Raw genomic sequence first — 14,716 nt, 5'->3', positions numbered from 1 at the left:
GCCCTAAACACACACACCCGCCCTCTCACATCATCTATAACTGACTGAGACAGGACTCTTCCAGACACATTTCAAATTCCTTTAATTTTAAATATGTTTATATTGTCTATCCTGTAAAATAGTCAGATGTCTATTCATATTAATGTACAGAATTCACCTGCTTGCTGCTACTACTGCACATTCACCCAGTGTATATACTATATATATATATATATATAATGTTCTTCCTCTACACCCCCCCCCCCCCCCCCCCAATTTTGGCACATGTGAAGGAGCGTGTCAGGCTACATTTCACTGTGTGTTATACTTGTATAACTATGCATGTGACAAATAAAGAACCTTGAACCTTGAATTCCTTTGATTCAGATGTGTTGGAAAAAGGATGCATCTAAAAGCTGCAGGACGTTAGCTCTCGAGAGTTGGACACCCCGTTATTTACCAGTTACAGACAGTATGCAGTAGCATTTAAAGGTTAATATGTAAGTTTTAATCTGCTGGTACGTGCTGGACATTCGTCTGCTGGGGAAAGTCAGACAGAGCTCAGCTGCAGATAGAGGGAACAACTTAGCTGTACGTTATTGTGGATTAGGTTGGCTCTTTAAAAAAATTTTTTTTAAAAAGTCGATTTTCCCAATTCAGATCGATTCCAGTTTGAATAATGTGATATTGATTCATTAAATCCTAGATCGAGTTTTAAATATAGATGTATTTTGCACCAAAAACACTAGAATTGCAGGTTAAAAATCACAAAACTATTTCAACAACCACCAAACAGCTAAAACAGTAAATGACAGCAGATAAATGGATTCCACACAAAGCTTGGATTGTTCACCCGACAGCATATACATGGACATGCCGTGCTGAAACCCGACATCTCACAGATTCTGATGCTGCAGGTTTCATCACTCTAACCAAAAATCACCAAAAATGAACCAGCAGCAAAAGAAGATCAAAACTACACTTCAGATTTGATAAATATCGTCATTATTTCCCTCTTACTTCTGGTGTTTTGCTTCCACAATTATGAAATCACACTTTCTGCACAGCTCTTTCTCTCTCTCTCAGTGTACTTCTCATCTCAAACTTCTGTAATCTGTCTTGATTGCTCGCTCATTGCGCACCATCTACCCTTGTGTACGGCACAGTAGGATGCTGTTTTTAAAAGATATTAAAAAAAGAAAATAATTACCTGCGACAAGAATTTCTGCTGTATAATACTGGAGAAATGATGCCAAATTGATAAACACCGATACTGTTCAATAAATAAGGTGGATGCATCATTGAATTGCTAAATCGCAATTAATTTTCATGACCTTAAGTGTTTTTTTGTGATGTTTCCATTTTTATTATTAAAACCCAGGACATAATTAGGAGAAATAATTTATTTATAATTAAATAAAAAAATGCTTTATTATTGTGGCGGGTCGGGGTCTGCGTTGTGAACGAGCAGAACTCAAAGTAAAGAATAGATCTCACCGGGCCAGCATCGATCCAATACCGATGCTGACTTGGTATCGATACTATCGATATTTGGATCGATCCGCCCACCACTACTTCAGGATGTGGCGGGCTACTGTGTGGAGTCTGTAATTGATAAGTTTCTAGTTATGGTATTAGAGATTTTCTATTTATTTCCAAAAAGTAACGTCCACGTTATGTTACAAAAAAACCAAAACCAAAGAACGGAAGCCCAGATGTCCCAGTGTAAGCTTAAGTTTGTGGATCTGTGAGAAGCTGGCAGCGTTAAATTTACCTTAAAACCTCCATGTGGGCATGTGATTTGGTCTGTGCATATCAGGCGATTGGTGCACGCCCATTTAAGGTTTTTTAAGGAGACAGAGATGTTACGTGTATTTTTTGACATTTGCACACAAAAAAAAAAAACCCTTTCCTACTTAAGTCAGAATGATCAGATTCATAAAGCTGAACATAAGAAATGGTGTGCAAATGATCAGTATTTATTTCGGTTTGGATGTACACGTTTGTAAAATAGTGTTATGTGCGTTCAGATTACATCCTTTTTGTGGATTGAAGCACGCTTGTGTGAGTCCTCAAAAGTTACACACAAATCACTGCACACATTTGTTAAGCTTAGTTTACCCTTTATATCGAACGCATTTGAAACTCTTTGGAGACAAATTTCTGTCCATAAATATGAAATCAAATCTGTTTTCTACATGAAGATTAAAAGAATCCACTTAAAACTAAAATACTCTGACATGTAATTATTGAGAAAAATGTGATAATATTAATATTGGCTGATATGAAAAACAAAATCTGTAAATTTGAAGGGAAGGTAAGACATACATTGTCAGGTACCTGGTTAGTAAGAAGTTGTGACTCTTTTTATATGATATGTGTTTGTTTCTGCACTGTGCTGCTGTTCCTGTGTCTATGTTTGTATTTATTGGTGTGTGTGTGTGTGGCTGGGCCTGGTGGGTGTGGTCCTGCCAGGTTTTTGGCCACACCTAAAGATCATCACACACCTGGAGCTAATCAAGCTTCGTCGGGGAACTTTCCGGACTACGAAGCGCACCTGAATATTAGCCGCACAAGCTAAAATCAGGGGAAAATCCTGTTTTGTACATACATTAGCCGCACCTGACTAAAAGCCGCAGGTGTTTCAATGTTGACTTATCATATGTAAGAGAATATGCACAAAGGGAATTGTCAGGAAAGAGATGGCTGTTTGGAGACACATCACTTTTATTAATATTGTGAAAAACAAGTTATGAGTACATATTTGCACAACTTTTTAGGTATATGTACAAGTAGTGGTAATTACAAGTACGAAACATGTGCTGTGCTTCATAAATGAGTAACAAATGTAGTACATAACAATAACCTGCAGCACACCAGAAAAATAGATTCAGACTACCTTTTAGGCTCAGGTGCAGTGACACGGCTTTAACAAGAAGAAAAGTCAGTCATTCACCATCTTTCTCTTCTTCCTGCGCACTAAAACCACCAAAGTCCTCTTCTCCAGTGTCGGAAACGAACAGGCTCAGGGTGGCTTCGTCATCCACTCTCAGCTTCTTTCCTTCGTTGTCACTTTCAAAACCAAAGAAGTCCTCGTTGTCAGTGTCAGAGTCGAACGCCCTCAGAAGGGCCGTGGCGGTGTCCTCCTCTCCATCAGGCAGCAGTCCAGCCCCTCTGAAATCCGTTGGTGATCGTGGATGTTTTCACACTTTTCCACGCTGTCAGATTCCACTGGTGGAGTTGAGCATAACTTACTTCTCGGAAGTTTATCGCCGCTCGTCATCCACGCCTCCCGCTGAACGCGTAGCGCTACTTTGAAGTTTGTTTTTCGCGCTACTTGTACGGCACTATGTTGCCTGGCGGATGGACACGTGACCAACATACCACTCTTGAACCCCGATACTGTGTGTCTGATCACATGCCCTTCCGCCAGGCAACGTAGTGCCGTACAACAGCGGAACAAACAAAACAAATCGTCTTACGATATCACAAAAATCATGAACAATCCATAGAAAAGCCGCACCTGACTAAAAGCCGCAGGGTTCAAAGCTTGTGCAAAAAGTAGCGGCTTATAGCCCGACAATTACGGTACTTAACAGTGTGGCTGAGCACTCCTCGATGAGGGATTGTTGTGTGAGGCTCCGCGTCAGTGTCTGGGCTAGTTTAAAGTCATTGAGTGGATACCTGCTAGAGAGTGTGTCTCGTTACAGCTATCTGCTATTTTCCCCTGGGAGAAGTGTGGAACAGCAGAGAGCATGTGGAGTGTGGAGACACGGAAGATGAGAGCACAAAACAGGGACTTTAGGAGAAGATATATGGCCTTATTTTTATGCCACTATTCTGAGCGCACATAAAAAAAAATTGCAGGCGCAAGTGTTGCATTTTGAGGAGAAATTTATTTTGAGCGAAGAAAAACTAAATTTGAGTGAACAAAATTCATAGCTGCATGCAAAAAATGTATTTAAGTGTTTGCTATCACACACACACACACACACCAGCAGCCCCTCTCGCACAGTTTTTGCACTTGCGCTTGCTCGCAATGTGTTGCTTGTGCTCTCAACATTTCTGCCCATGCGTGCTCAACTCTTTTTCTACACTGTTATATTTGTGCCACAAAACCAGCCAATCACAGACTCAGATGCAAAAAAATCTGATTGGCTGTTTTGGTCTCCAATCAGCTCGAAATGACTAAATGCAATATCCCAGAATCCAAGAGTCCCCTAGTGTGAGTGCAGCAGCAGTCATTACAGTCGCGCATGCTGCTCTCATTGCATTTGCAGGCTGGCGCCGTGGACTACCCAACCCCCGCACATGTATGTACGAATAGGTTAGAGCTGTGGCTTGTATGGTTTTGTTCGGTTAATGGCAAATAAAGATCTGTTGTTCTATTTAACTGACAGGCCTCTGAATTGTCAAGCTAACCTCCACACCACATGCCCGCTGGACCTACTAGCTGGTCCTTCCTCGCCACACTGCTGTTACAATGCGTGCACGTATATTGCCATTGTTTTATGTTTTGTTGACCTGTGCTGTCTGGCAACTTTTGCAATCAGAATTGTGATCTGAATGTCATTGTGTTGTTAATTAATTATAATTAACACAATAACACCTCTTATCCGTTAATGCATTTACTATCCCCTTAGTCACCTTGCATTTGCAGTTAATATCAAAGGTAATACAATTAATTTTGCATAATTACTAACAGTAGTGCAGATCATTTGTTTTTAAGGACATTTGTAAATGTTAAAAGGTACAGTAAGACAAAACAAAACTTACCTAATTTTGATTTAATAATTCAACAATGTTTCTCCTTCAGTACTTGTATGAATCTTGTTTTTGTGTACAGGTGGTGTTTGTGAGCAGCGAAGAGCCAAAGAGTACAGAGGAACAGCAACAGGTTGCTGGCATCTCCAAGACTCAAAGGCATCACAATGTCAGAAATGGACATAAGCGTCCCATTGATATTGGCAAACACCTAAGAACAACAGAGCAGGTGGTAAATGAGATTGAGCTGACTCTTTTGAGAAAGCTGTAAGTCCTAATAAATTCTAAAGGAGACTAAATTCATCTTTACTGTTCCAACACCTTTTTTTCTAATCACTGCATTCATTTAATTACTACCTTTTTTATACACCCAATTTCTATTACAGCATTTTTAACTATTTTTACGGCTTTTCTGCAAATCTGGATTTTCCAGTCTGCTGGCTTGACAAGCACCTGAAAAAGGTCCATGAATTACAGGTATGTTTTTGAGTTGCTGTCTCTGTGTGGTTTTTGTGTGTGGGTGAGCCAGCCCTAGATCTAAAGCACACAACCATATATACAGCTCTGGAGTGATACTGGGCCCAGCAGATGTCTATGGTAAAGGGACAGACGCATTGTTAAGGAACTGGCACTTCTGAGGACTTCAAATCCCACACCAAGAATGGTCTCACATGAGGATGAAGTGGATGATGCAGTAATTGAAGAGGGCATCTTTAGGGCACCAGAGGCAAGGTCAAAGGTTACTTCTCCTATAGCCTCGTACAGCAAGGCTCCCAGTGACCATGCCACACTGAAACACCAGCCTGCTCCTCCCTCTGATAGTGAGGCTCCCGGTGACTCTGTAAAAAAACCAAACCTACAACCTTCTCTCTCTACCAATGACACTCCCCGTGACCACACAATCCAAATTATGCAGCTTTTTTCTATCTCTTCCAGCAAGGTTGCTTGTGATTCAACAGTGATATCCCCTAATGTGTTAGTCCCAAGCAGTATACCTTACAATGCAGCAAAGCAAAAAAAAGGGACGTCCTCTCCTGAGAACACCTGCTCCTGATTGCTAAAAGAGTCAGATGCTATTCACTGAGCTACAGGTCGTGAATGTAACCGAGGTGAAGGAGATTGTGAATTAACACAAGTGTACTACAGGAGGGAAACCCTCCTCAAAAAACAGACGGAGCAGTGGAGCAGCCAAGGGAATGCACCGACTTAAAAAACTGTATGACTAAAATATAATTTATTATACTTAAACAGTTAAAAATATAAAATGAATTAAAACAACCCTGGCCAGGGAACAACACAAAAAACATTAATAAAACACAACATTAAACATCCAGTGGCGTCCGCCACGGAATAAAAGTCACTAAAAAATTAGAAATCCAGGCAAACAGTGTAGAAGGGGGAAACCCGGCGGCGCCCTCGCCTTCCTGTCCGTGTTCTCCGCTCCGACGCGCTGGAAAAAAAGGGGCAGCGACAGTCACTACTCTTTTAGTGGCTACCGTTCATTAGAGTGGGATAAGTCAGGAGACTTACCCCGGATGGGCAGAGCTCTTAACTCTGCCCGCCGCTTCCTTGTAACACGCCAATCGGCACCGGCCCGTCTCGCCGCGGGAGGTGGAGCACTGTCTCGCCGCCTCTAGTTCCCCGCAGAAGAGTGATCTGGCCTCCAGTTACTGCAGCAGCCGGACCGCTCTCTCCGATCCCTGCTCGCTGGCGTGGTCTCCTCGTTCACCGCCCACTAGGGTTGCCAACTCCCTGAAAAATAAATAAGGGACTAGGGATGGGTATCGTTTAGGTTTTATCCGATACTGGTGCCAAACCGGTGCTTTTGAAACGGTGCCGGTGCTTAAACGGTGCTCAAACCGGTGCTTAAAGAATGGAGAACACAAAATTGGTCCAAAAACCTCTCATGTTCAGCTGTTTTTTTGTAAAAAGATAACAATGTTAGCCTTTTCTGCAGCTATGGGGCATATATGGTATCACTCTTGGCAGGAAGCAGTGCTTAAACAATGGAAAAAACACAAACTTTGTCTAAAAACCTCTCATATTTAGCTGTTTCCCACTTTTTCTTTGGTCATTTTAGCCTTTTTGGCCAGGGTGAAGGGAGCATCTGCCATCAAACAAGAAGACAGCCGCATGTAGCTATGATGGTGTTTGCTAGTTCACCTTACATGCATTAATGTAATAACGTGGTTAGCCTACTCAACGTAAATTACACACAAACAACATTAAGCTACTCACGCAGAGAAGGCTGCTGCTGCCATCATCATCCTCATCATTTCTGCTACACTGGCAGGGCTAGGGGCCAGGACTCTATTAGACTCATTTAGCCATTTATTTTTAGCTCAAAATGACAACATCAACACAGTAAAACAGGTCTCTTTCTTAAACAGAAGCCTGTCATGCTTAACTTTTGAGAATATAAGTAAATCTTTCTTTAAAAGAACTCTGTCCTGCTTAACTTAAAATTATAGAAAACAATAGAAAGAAAAATATTCTTGTAACAGTGCACATATAGTGCATTTAGTACAATTGGCTTCAGTTGAGGTATTATTTCAGCTTTTCTAACGCTAATCAGCTGCTCCTGTTTGTAAACCCGCTTGTTCCCATGATTACGCATCATAACTCATCATCATTATTCATCTATGTATTACTTTTATGTATTAGTGATCTATTTGTTGTAATCATCTATCCTTGCAGTTGTTTATTACACAAAATAAATTATATTATCACACTTCTGGCCACATAGCGCTGATATTCACTGCACATGCCCAAATTAACCTTAACCAGAGGGTTTAAAAAAGAAACCAGTGTTTACATACCATATCTGCTTCTGCCGTGGCCTGGTGGACAAAAAATTGGTTAAGGGTTCCCCGAGCTTTCACGCCCCTCATGTTCTTCATGTGTCCACCACTAGAAGCATGCCTATGGAAAAAGTGCGCCAGCACACAGTGCAGTGCGCTTTAAAGGTGTTATCGTGCACTTTCCCAGCCAGTTGTTTTTCCCAGTCCTCCCTGTACCTTTGCAGCCTTTTCTTTCTTTCTCTGAGGGGAACAAACATTGCTGCTCTAATGCTGGGCTCACACTGTGCGATTTGTGGCCCATTTTGAGACGCTTTTTGAGTCGTGCGACCAATTTGGTGATCGGCCCGATTTTGGCCTTCATCGTGCATCGTGTAGTATACGTGGGGTAACGAGACACGATTAACACCTCACGACCAGCTCCCGATCATCAATCGCTCGTGAGGGGTGTCACCACAGCCGCTCACACTGCTCACGCGCAAACACGTAAACGTCGGTGAAAAAGACGGAGCAGCACGGCTGTGCAGCGTGTGATCTGGACACAAGCGATGGAGGCACAACTTGTAGAACTTTGGAAAGCTCATCCGAGCCTTTTCGATGAGGCCTCACAAAATTATCACGACCACAACAACCGTGAAAATAGTTGGATTTACACTGCTGCTCAATCACAGCTAGAGTGTGAAATTGTAAGTATTATTTACCTTCTGTGATTGTACACCTCATTGTGAAAAAATCTTTAAGTTACTTTTGACAAACAAATCTATAGCAGATGTAAACTTTTTTCACCCAGCAAACCCCATCACTATGCTAAATATTATCTTATATTTTAGCTTGAAGAAAAATGTGTGTGTTATCAATGAAATCCATCTGAGGTAAAAGACCCAAGGCTTAAATATGAGGGCTATACAAATGTACTTTGACACGATGTCTGTTCTTGCCTCATGAGTAAGAATGGTGAAAGAATTTAAGGCCCATGCAGAAGGTGTGAACCCTAGCAGAAAACTACATGAAAGTGCAAGGCAGTGAGCCACTCATGTCATCCAGTTTCTTGAATTCATGGCAGACTCAGCAATTCCAAACATTGACCTCCTGTTTCTGTTATCTGATGGATGCTGTGCTTTCATGAAATACATCTTAAACATGTCACCACCACAAGTCAGACTTGGAATTAAAAGAATCAACACCATTTTGGTTGAACTAAGGCCACGTAACAGAGATACTGGCCGTGAAGTAGTCGGGCACCGGTTTAATGTGCGTCGATCTAAGTCTAGATCTACATATATAATACACATCTCTACCTACCTACTCTACCTCTATTATTGACATCATGTCATTAAAGTAGGTAAAGTGTCTCAGGGATTGTGCTTAACTTTGTTTTCGAACAGACTTGTCAAAGCAGAAAAACTTGCTTTGGTCACTGAAGAGGGTCCCCAGAAGATTGCTGCTGTATAGATCACTGCAATAATTAAATCTGTAAACAGAATGTTTATTTTTATTTTAAGATGGATTATGCAGAATCCAGGATTGGGTTAAGACAAAGCTTCTACAGATCTTTACATCAGAGTGACCCACACATTGAAACTGAGATCATTGGAAAGATTATTTTCATTATTATGGTTAGAGTCGGGGTGGTCCTAGCTTGTTTGGTTCCCTCTTAAACTTGAAAAACGCTTCATTATACATTTTAATTGTTATTCTAAATTGTCACAGTCAGGCTGTGAAGCTGACTATAAGAATTTGAGGAGCGGACCCAAAATGCAGACACCAAGGAACGTGGAGCAAAACTTTAATGTGAACAAAGAGAGCCTTTTAATAAGGCTGATTAAACATTACGAAACAAAAATGCAGAGGTCAAGTTGAACCATAACCAAAACTGGGAAACCTAAAGGTAAACATAAAAAAACAAAACATGAAACCTAATGTGGATAAAAAAGCTACGTACACGGGTATTGTTAAAAATGCAGATTTTTCTATGCGTATGCACCGTGTGCGCCTTTTTTGACGTGACGCTGTGCACCAGCATCTTTTGATAAGTTTCTGTTTTTCTGAAAGGCAGATAATTGTGTTACTTAAGTGCCTTCATCATTTCAAATGTTAATAGCTAAAGACAGTATTTTGGCTGGGGTAGACTCACAGCTTAGGAATAAACAAAATGCATACAGCATACATAAATGTAATTTTTATTTATTTATTTATTTTTTTAAGTAAATTTATTCAAAACCGACATCGGGATTTAGGCTGTGACAGCGTCTGTTTTGAATGTAGAAGCCACATCCAAAGTTCACTCTGACACTTCTTTCTAAATGGAGGGACAGTAACTGCATGTGTGTAAAAACTGCAGATAGTCAGATTAACAACAGTATTTTGTCTCTAAATTGTGTGAGGGCACAAAACCCTGTTTAGTCTTTGCCTCGACAAGAAACACGACTAACATAGAAGACCTGAGTGAAACATAAGCAAACTAAACTTAAGGCAACCAAATGATAATCCTATTACTCAAAATTTAAAGGGATAACTTAGGAACTCAAAACGTAAACGGAAAACGGTGGGTCAGAGACCGAGGAGCGTAATATTAACATAGAAAATTCATATTCAATCACATGTGGATGTAATTCACTTCATGTTTTATTCAGTTTATGTGATTCTACTTGAGTCAGATTTGTGTTTAGGACATTTTAACATGAACATTCATTCAAAATCCGATTTTCAATTCAAACGGTTTTTAAAACTCAGTAAATTGCCATTTATTTCTTTAGTTAATTTATACAACGCCTTTTATGAAAACATATATTTTGTTTGTTAGATATTCTTTGAGATTAGGAGCTCCATACAAGTTATGTTATCTGGAACATATTTACATTTAATATTTTGGGTTATATTTTGATCAGTTTTAGATATTTGTACAACGTTGTTAACCATTAGTAAAACCACATTGAGATCATGTTTCTGCATTTAACAATTACAACATTTAATGTTATTGATTCAAGATTATGTGTATGATGAGTTGGTGACACAGTTCTTACTTTCCTGCTTTCCTTCAGACACACACAAAACTGCCTAGCTTGAAGCTTGATCATGGATCATGAAGCTGGATTGCGTGGACACACACACAGAACTCAAGTTATTAGAATTTTTTTATTACATATGTTTTATATTTTAAGACCTTTGACCTTACTTTTGATGTTGAGGCGGCAGGATGACGGGACTTTAATCTCTTTCTACGACACACGACACAGCGGCATGCAATTGGAATTTGGGTTTTTATGTATGGTTGTTCTGGAAAATTTGTTTGGTGCTTTGGGGTGCTTGTGTGGTCCTTGAGACACGATGCTTGTAAATTTGCTCTATAATCTGCACAAAGGGACTGCACATGTAAATGCACTGTATGTATTGACACGTTAGTTGTTGCACATCTACAAAATTCCTAAACATGTTGTAGTAAGTTTAGACTATACAAACTGCTTGTTTTCTATATTTTTAGTTAGGGCTGTGCTATATTATACCGTTCAGGGCAAAAGCAGATCGTTGAATGAAACCGATGAACCACAATTAGTTTGTAAAAAATGGTGCAACTTCAGTGATGTGGTACTGGTTTGTTTTTTTGCCCTTCAGATACCCACCAAAGCACATTTGTTTTGTAGAACATGCCAGTGGGCTGTCGTTATTAGCATATTTTTCTGACTTTAAGGCGCTCTTAAAATTCTCAAATTTTCTCAAAAATCGACACTGCACCTTATAATCTGGTGCGCCTTATGTATTCTGGTTGTGCTTACTGACTTTAAACCAATTTAATGTGGTACATGGCACTCAAATCTGTCAAAAAAATCTTTTATTACAACTTTGGTAAGCTAGGAAGCTGCACCACTTGATGGATAGTAGTGATGGGATTTCCGGCTCTTTCGGTTCGGCTCACTAAAAAGAGCCGGCTCTTTCGGTTCCGAACCGGCTCTTCAGGTTGTTTTGTTGCTTTAATTAATTTATTATTAACAATAATATAAAATTATGCAAAAAAGGAATTACTAACGTAAAAAAATGTGGTTTTATTTATATACCTTTATATATAAATATATGCGGTGGCCCCTAGAGACAAAACACGTACAAACTCCAAAACACATTTCTAGCATGAACTGAACTTCCAAAGCAGAGCTACTAGATCACTTAAATTACACAATTGAAAGCATGTGTGTGTTGTTTGTGTATTTATACACAGGCACTCATATATATTCAAATAATTAAAAAAAAAAGTTAATTTACCTGTTACTACCACACACCAAATCCGGTCGTTGGTACTTGCTGGCTTGTGTAGCCACAAGATAACAAAGGCTCAACACTGCGCCCAGTATCCTGGAGCACTTCTGTTGTCTTTTGTACGTGTTTTGAGTTTTTATATGCTTCTGAGTTTTTACGTGCATCGGAGTTTGTACGTGTTTTTACGTGTTTTGAGTTTTTACGTTTTTTGGAGTTTGCACATGCTTCAGAGTTCGTATGTGATTTGAAGTTTGTATGTGCTTTGTCTGTAGGGGCCACCGTAAATATACTTTTATTTATTCACTCCACATAAAATGTAATAAATAAATCATATAATACAAAAATCAATTATTCACATTTCAACTTTTAACTATTTAAATTTTCATCTTTTTCCTTTTACAAATTTAAAGTGAAAACAACACAAAACACTGCAAACCACAACACAATTAAATATAAATTATAATATGACAACAAAAAGAACATGCACATTCTCTGTCATATGGACCTGCATGAATAAACTTTCTGAATCCTTTATCATCTGCAACCGAAAATAGTTGTGGATGATTACTATACCTTTCTAATGTGACGTTGTTGTCTCTGGCTCTCTTTCGCTCTCTCTCTCTCTGGCTCTGCTCTTGTGCTACTGAGTGTAACTACCGCCCCTCCCCCCTCTGCCCAGCGTAAAGCACAAGGCTCGCGTGCAGAGTGAAGCAGAAAAAAAGTGCGAGAGAGAGGCTGAGAGAAAGAAAAAAAAAAACCCACGTGACGGCTCGCGATAAGGAGCCGGCTCGCGTCGTTCACGTCAAAGAGCCGGCTCTAAGAGCCATTTTGTTCGCGAATGACCCACCCCTACTAATGGATAGTAGGGGTGGGTTTTTATAATCGATTCATCGATTAGAATCGATTCTGGCTTGGATAACGTAAAATCGATTCATTAAAATCCTGAATCAATTTTTTAATATAAATTTATTTTGCCCGAAATGCCAGAATCTCTGGTGACATCTCACAAAATTTCAAGAACCACCAAGCAGTAAATGAGAGCAGGTACACGGATTCTGCCCATAGACTTAAACACACAGCGTGACCCGTGGATCAGAATCAGTTAGATGTCGCCTTTCTCACGGTCGGGGCTGAAAGCCGACAGCTCGCTGATTCTGATCTGTCGGCGGGTCCGCGCTTTGTGTTCACGCCCTTTATGCGCTGATTCTAAAACTGTTAGTTTGATCTCTCTCCAAGCAATATTGACCGAACCAGCAGCAAAAGGAGATCCAAACGCTTCACATAAACATCGTCATGAATTCACTCTTTTACTGTTTTGCTTCCATCGCGATGCGCAGCTCTCTCTCTCTCTCTCTCTCTCTCTGTACTTCAAGAACAGTTTCGCTTTCTTCATTATTCGCTTGCTTGTTACGCACAAGTCTACTGTTGCTTACAGCGCTGTCGGCCGCTGTTTTTTTCCCTTTTACATTCTTCCGAAAAGAAAACCTCATTTCTGCCGTTCAATACTGAACAAATTTAAACTTTTTAAAATTATTCAAAATGCAAAATGCTTAATCGTGTCTCTAATAAAACCGCTGTAACGTCAGAGGTAATGTTCATATGTTGATTAATGGTTTTCTTTCGTTTTTGATGTACTGCAGAATATTTTTATAAAATCCCAGGCCAGGAAAATCACCTTCATGTTTTTCTGTGTTTTATCCTCAGCTACTTTGACACAAAGGCCTCTGCTGTGACGCTCACACCCGTGATAAAGTGTTGCGTGTGTCAGCTTCCTTTTTATTGATACAAAAATATGTAAATGTACTGATCTGAATTATATTTCTGACTGTCAAAATTTCCCAGATTTAAATCGAATTAAACGAATCGATTCGGGACCTTGTGAATCGGAATTGAATCGATTCTAGAAATCAGTGACGATACCCAGCCCTAATGGATAGTTAGAGCATTATGGCTACGGTAGACAGGGGCCTCGCGGAGTAATACGTACTGTGCTTCAACATAATATTACCGTACTGTGTGTATGTATAAGGACCCCAAAATGGCACTTGTTAGGAGACATGCGTATGAAGCGGATTTTAAACTCAAGTCAATCAGTCGCGCAGTAGACCATACTAGTAGAGCAGCTGCGAGAGAATTCGGCATTAATGAATCAATGGTGCAGAAGTGGGGGAAACAAGAATAATGAGTTGAGTAAAGTTAGACTTATCTGACTAATTTGTTTTCTTATAACCCCCGTGCACTTTATGTTCCTTGACCTATTTATTTGGCACAATGCAGTTTGATGTTTCAAAGCACCTCATTTTAACTTTTGTGGATATTATACATGGTTATGCTCAGGATATGTCAGCTCATTTCCTCTGGAAATGCCTTTTGGTTAAACTGTCAGCAAAGAATTTGCGTTGCACTGTTAAATTTTTATATAGCTTTAATGCACATAAAAAAACAGCTGCTTGTTTAAGTGAAAATAAATTGATGGGTTTTTTTTTTTCCACTAATTAAGTTGTGAAGTTGTAAAGTATTTTGTCTCCCATCAATTATATCGTCAGTTATGTTGTTATCGCAAATTTTCAAATACATATCGTGATAAATATTTTGGCCATATTGCCCTGCCCTACCTACTTTTATTAGTATGTACCACTTTCTTCAGTGGAATGGGGATATAATGGGGAATGACAGTTTTTGATAACATCTGTGAGATTTCCCATATGGAAAAGAAATAGTAAAAAATTATATGATTTACGCATGAAAGTGGCCACTTTCTCATTACTTTCATATATTGTTTTAGTAAGTATCCAAAACATACTAGTTTCATTATATAAATTTTCAAGGGATCTTATATCTGTTTTCACTCTTGTATGCTTTTCATACAAGTTTCACACAAGACAGATACAAACTTTATAACATTTATATATATCTTTTCCATATGG

General features: G+C 39.5%; 2 protein-coding genes across 2 annotated transcripts in view; one reads left to right on the top strand and one right to left on the bottom strand.

Moving 5' to 3' along the window:
• The window catches only part of LOC113019582 (NLR family CARD domain-containing protein 3-like), a 159,948-nt gene that overhangs the window by 46,853 nt on the left and 98,379 nt on the right, over positions 1 to 14,716 (bottom strand). The window lies entirely within an intron of this gene.
• Positions 1 to 14,716, top strand: part of LOC113019580 (NACHT, LRR and PYD domains-containing protein 3-like) — a 237,521-nt gene that overhangs the window by 184,067 nt on the left and 38,738 nt on the right. The window lies entirely within an intron of this gene.

This window comes from Astatotilapia calliptera, chromosome 3 (assembly GCF_900246225.1).
Source record: "Astatotilapia calliptera chromosome 3, fAstCal1.2, whole genome shotgun sequence".
NCBI lineage: Eukaryota > Metazoa > Chordata > Actinopteri > Cichliformes > Cichlidae > Astatotilapia > Astatotilapia calliptera.
This window is presented reverse-complemented; position numbering and strand designations above follow the sequence as displayed.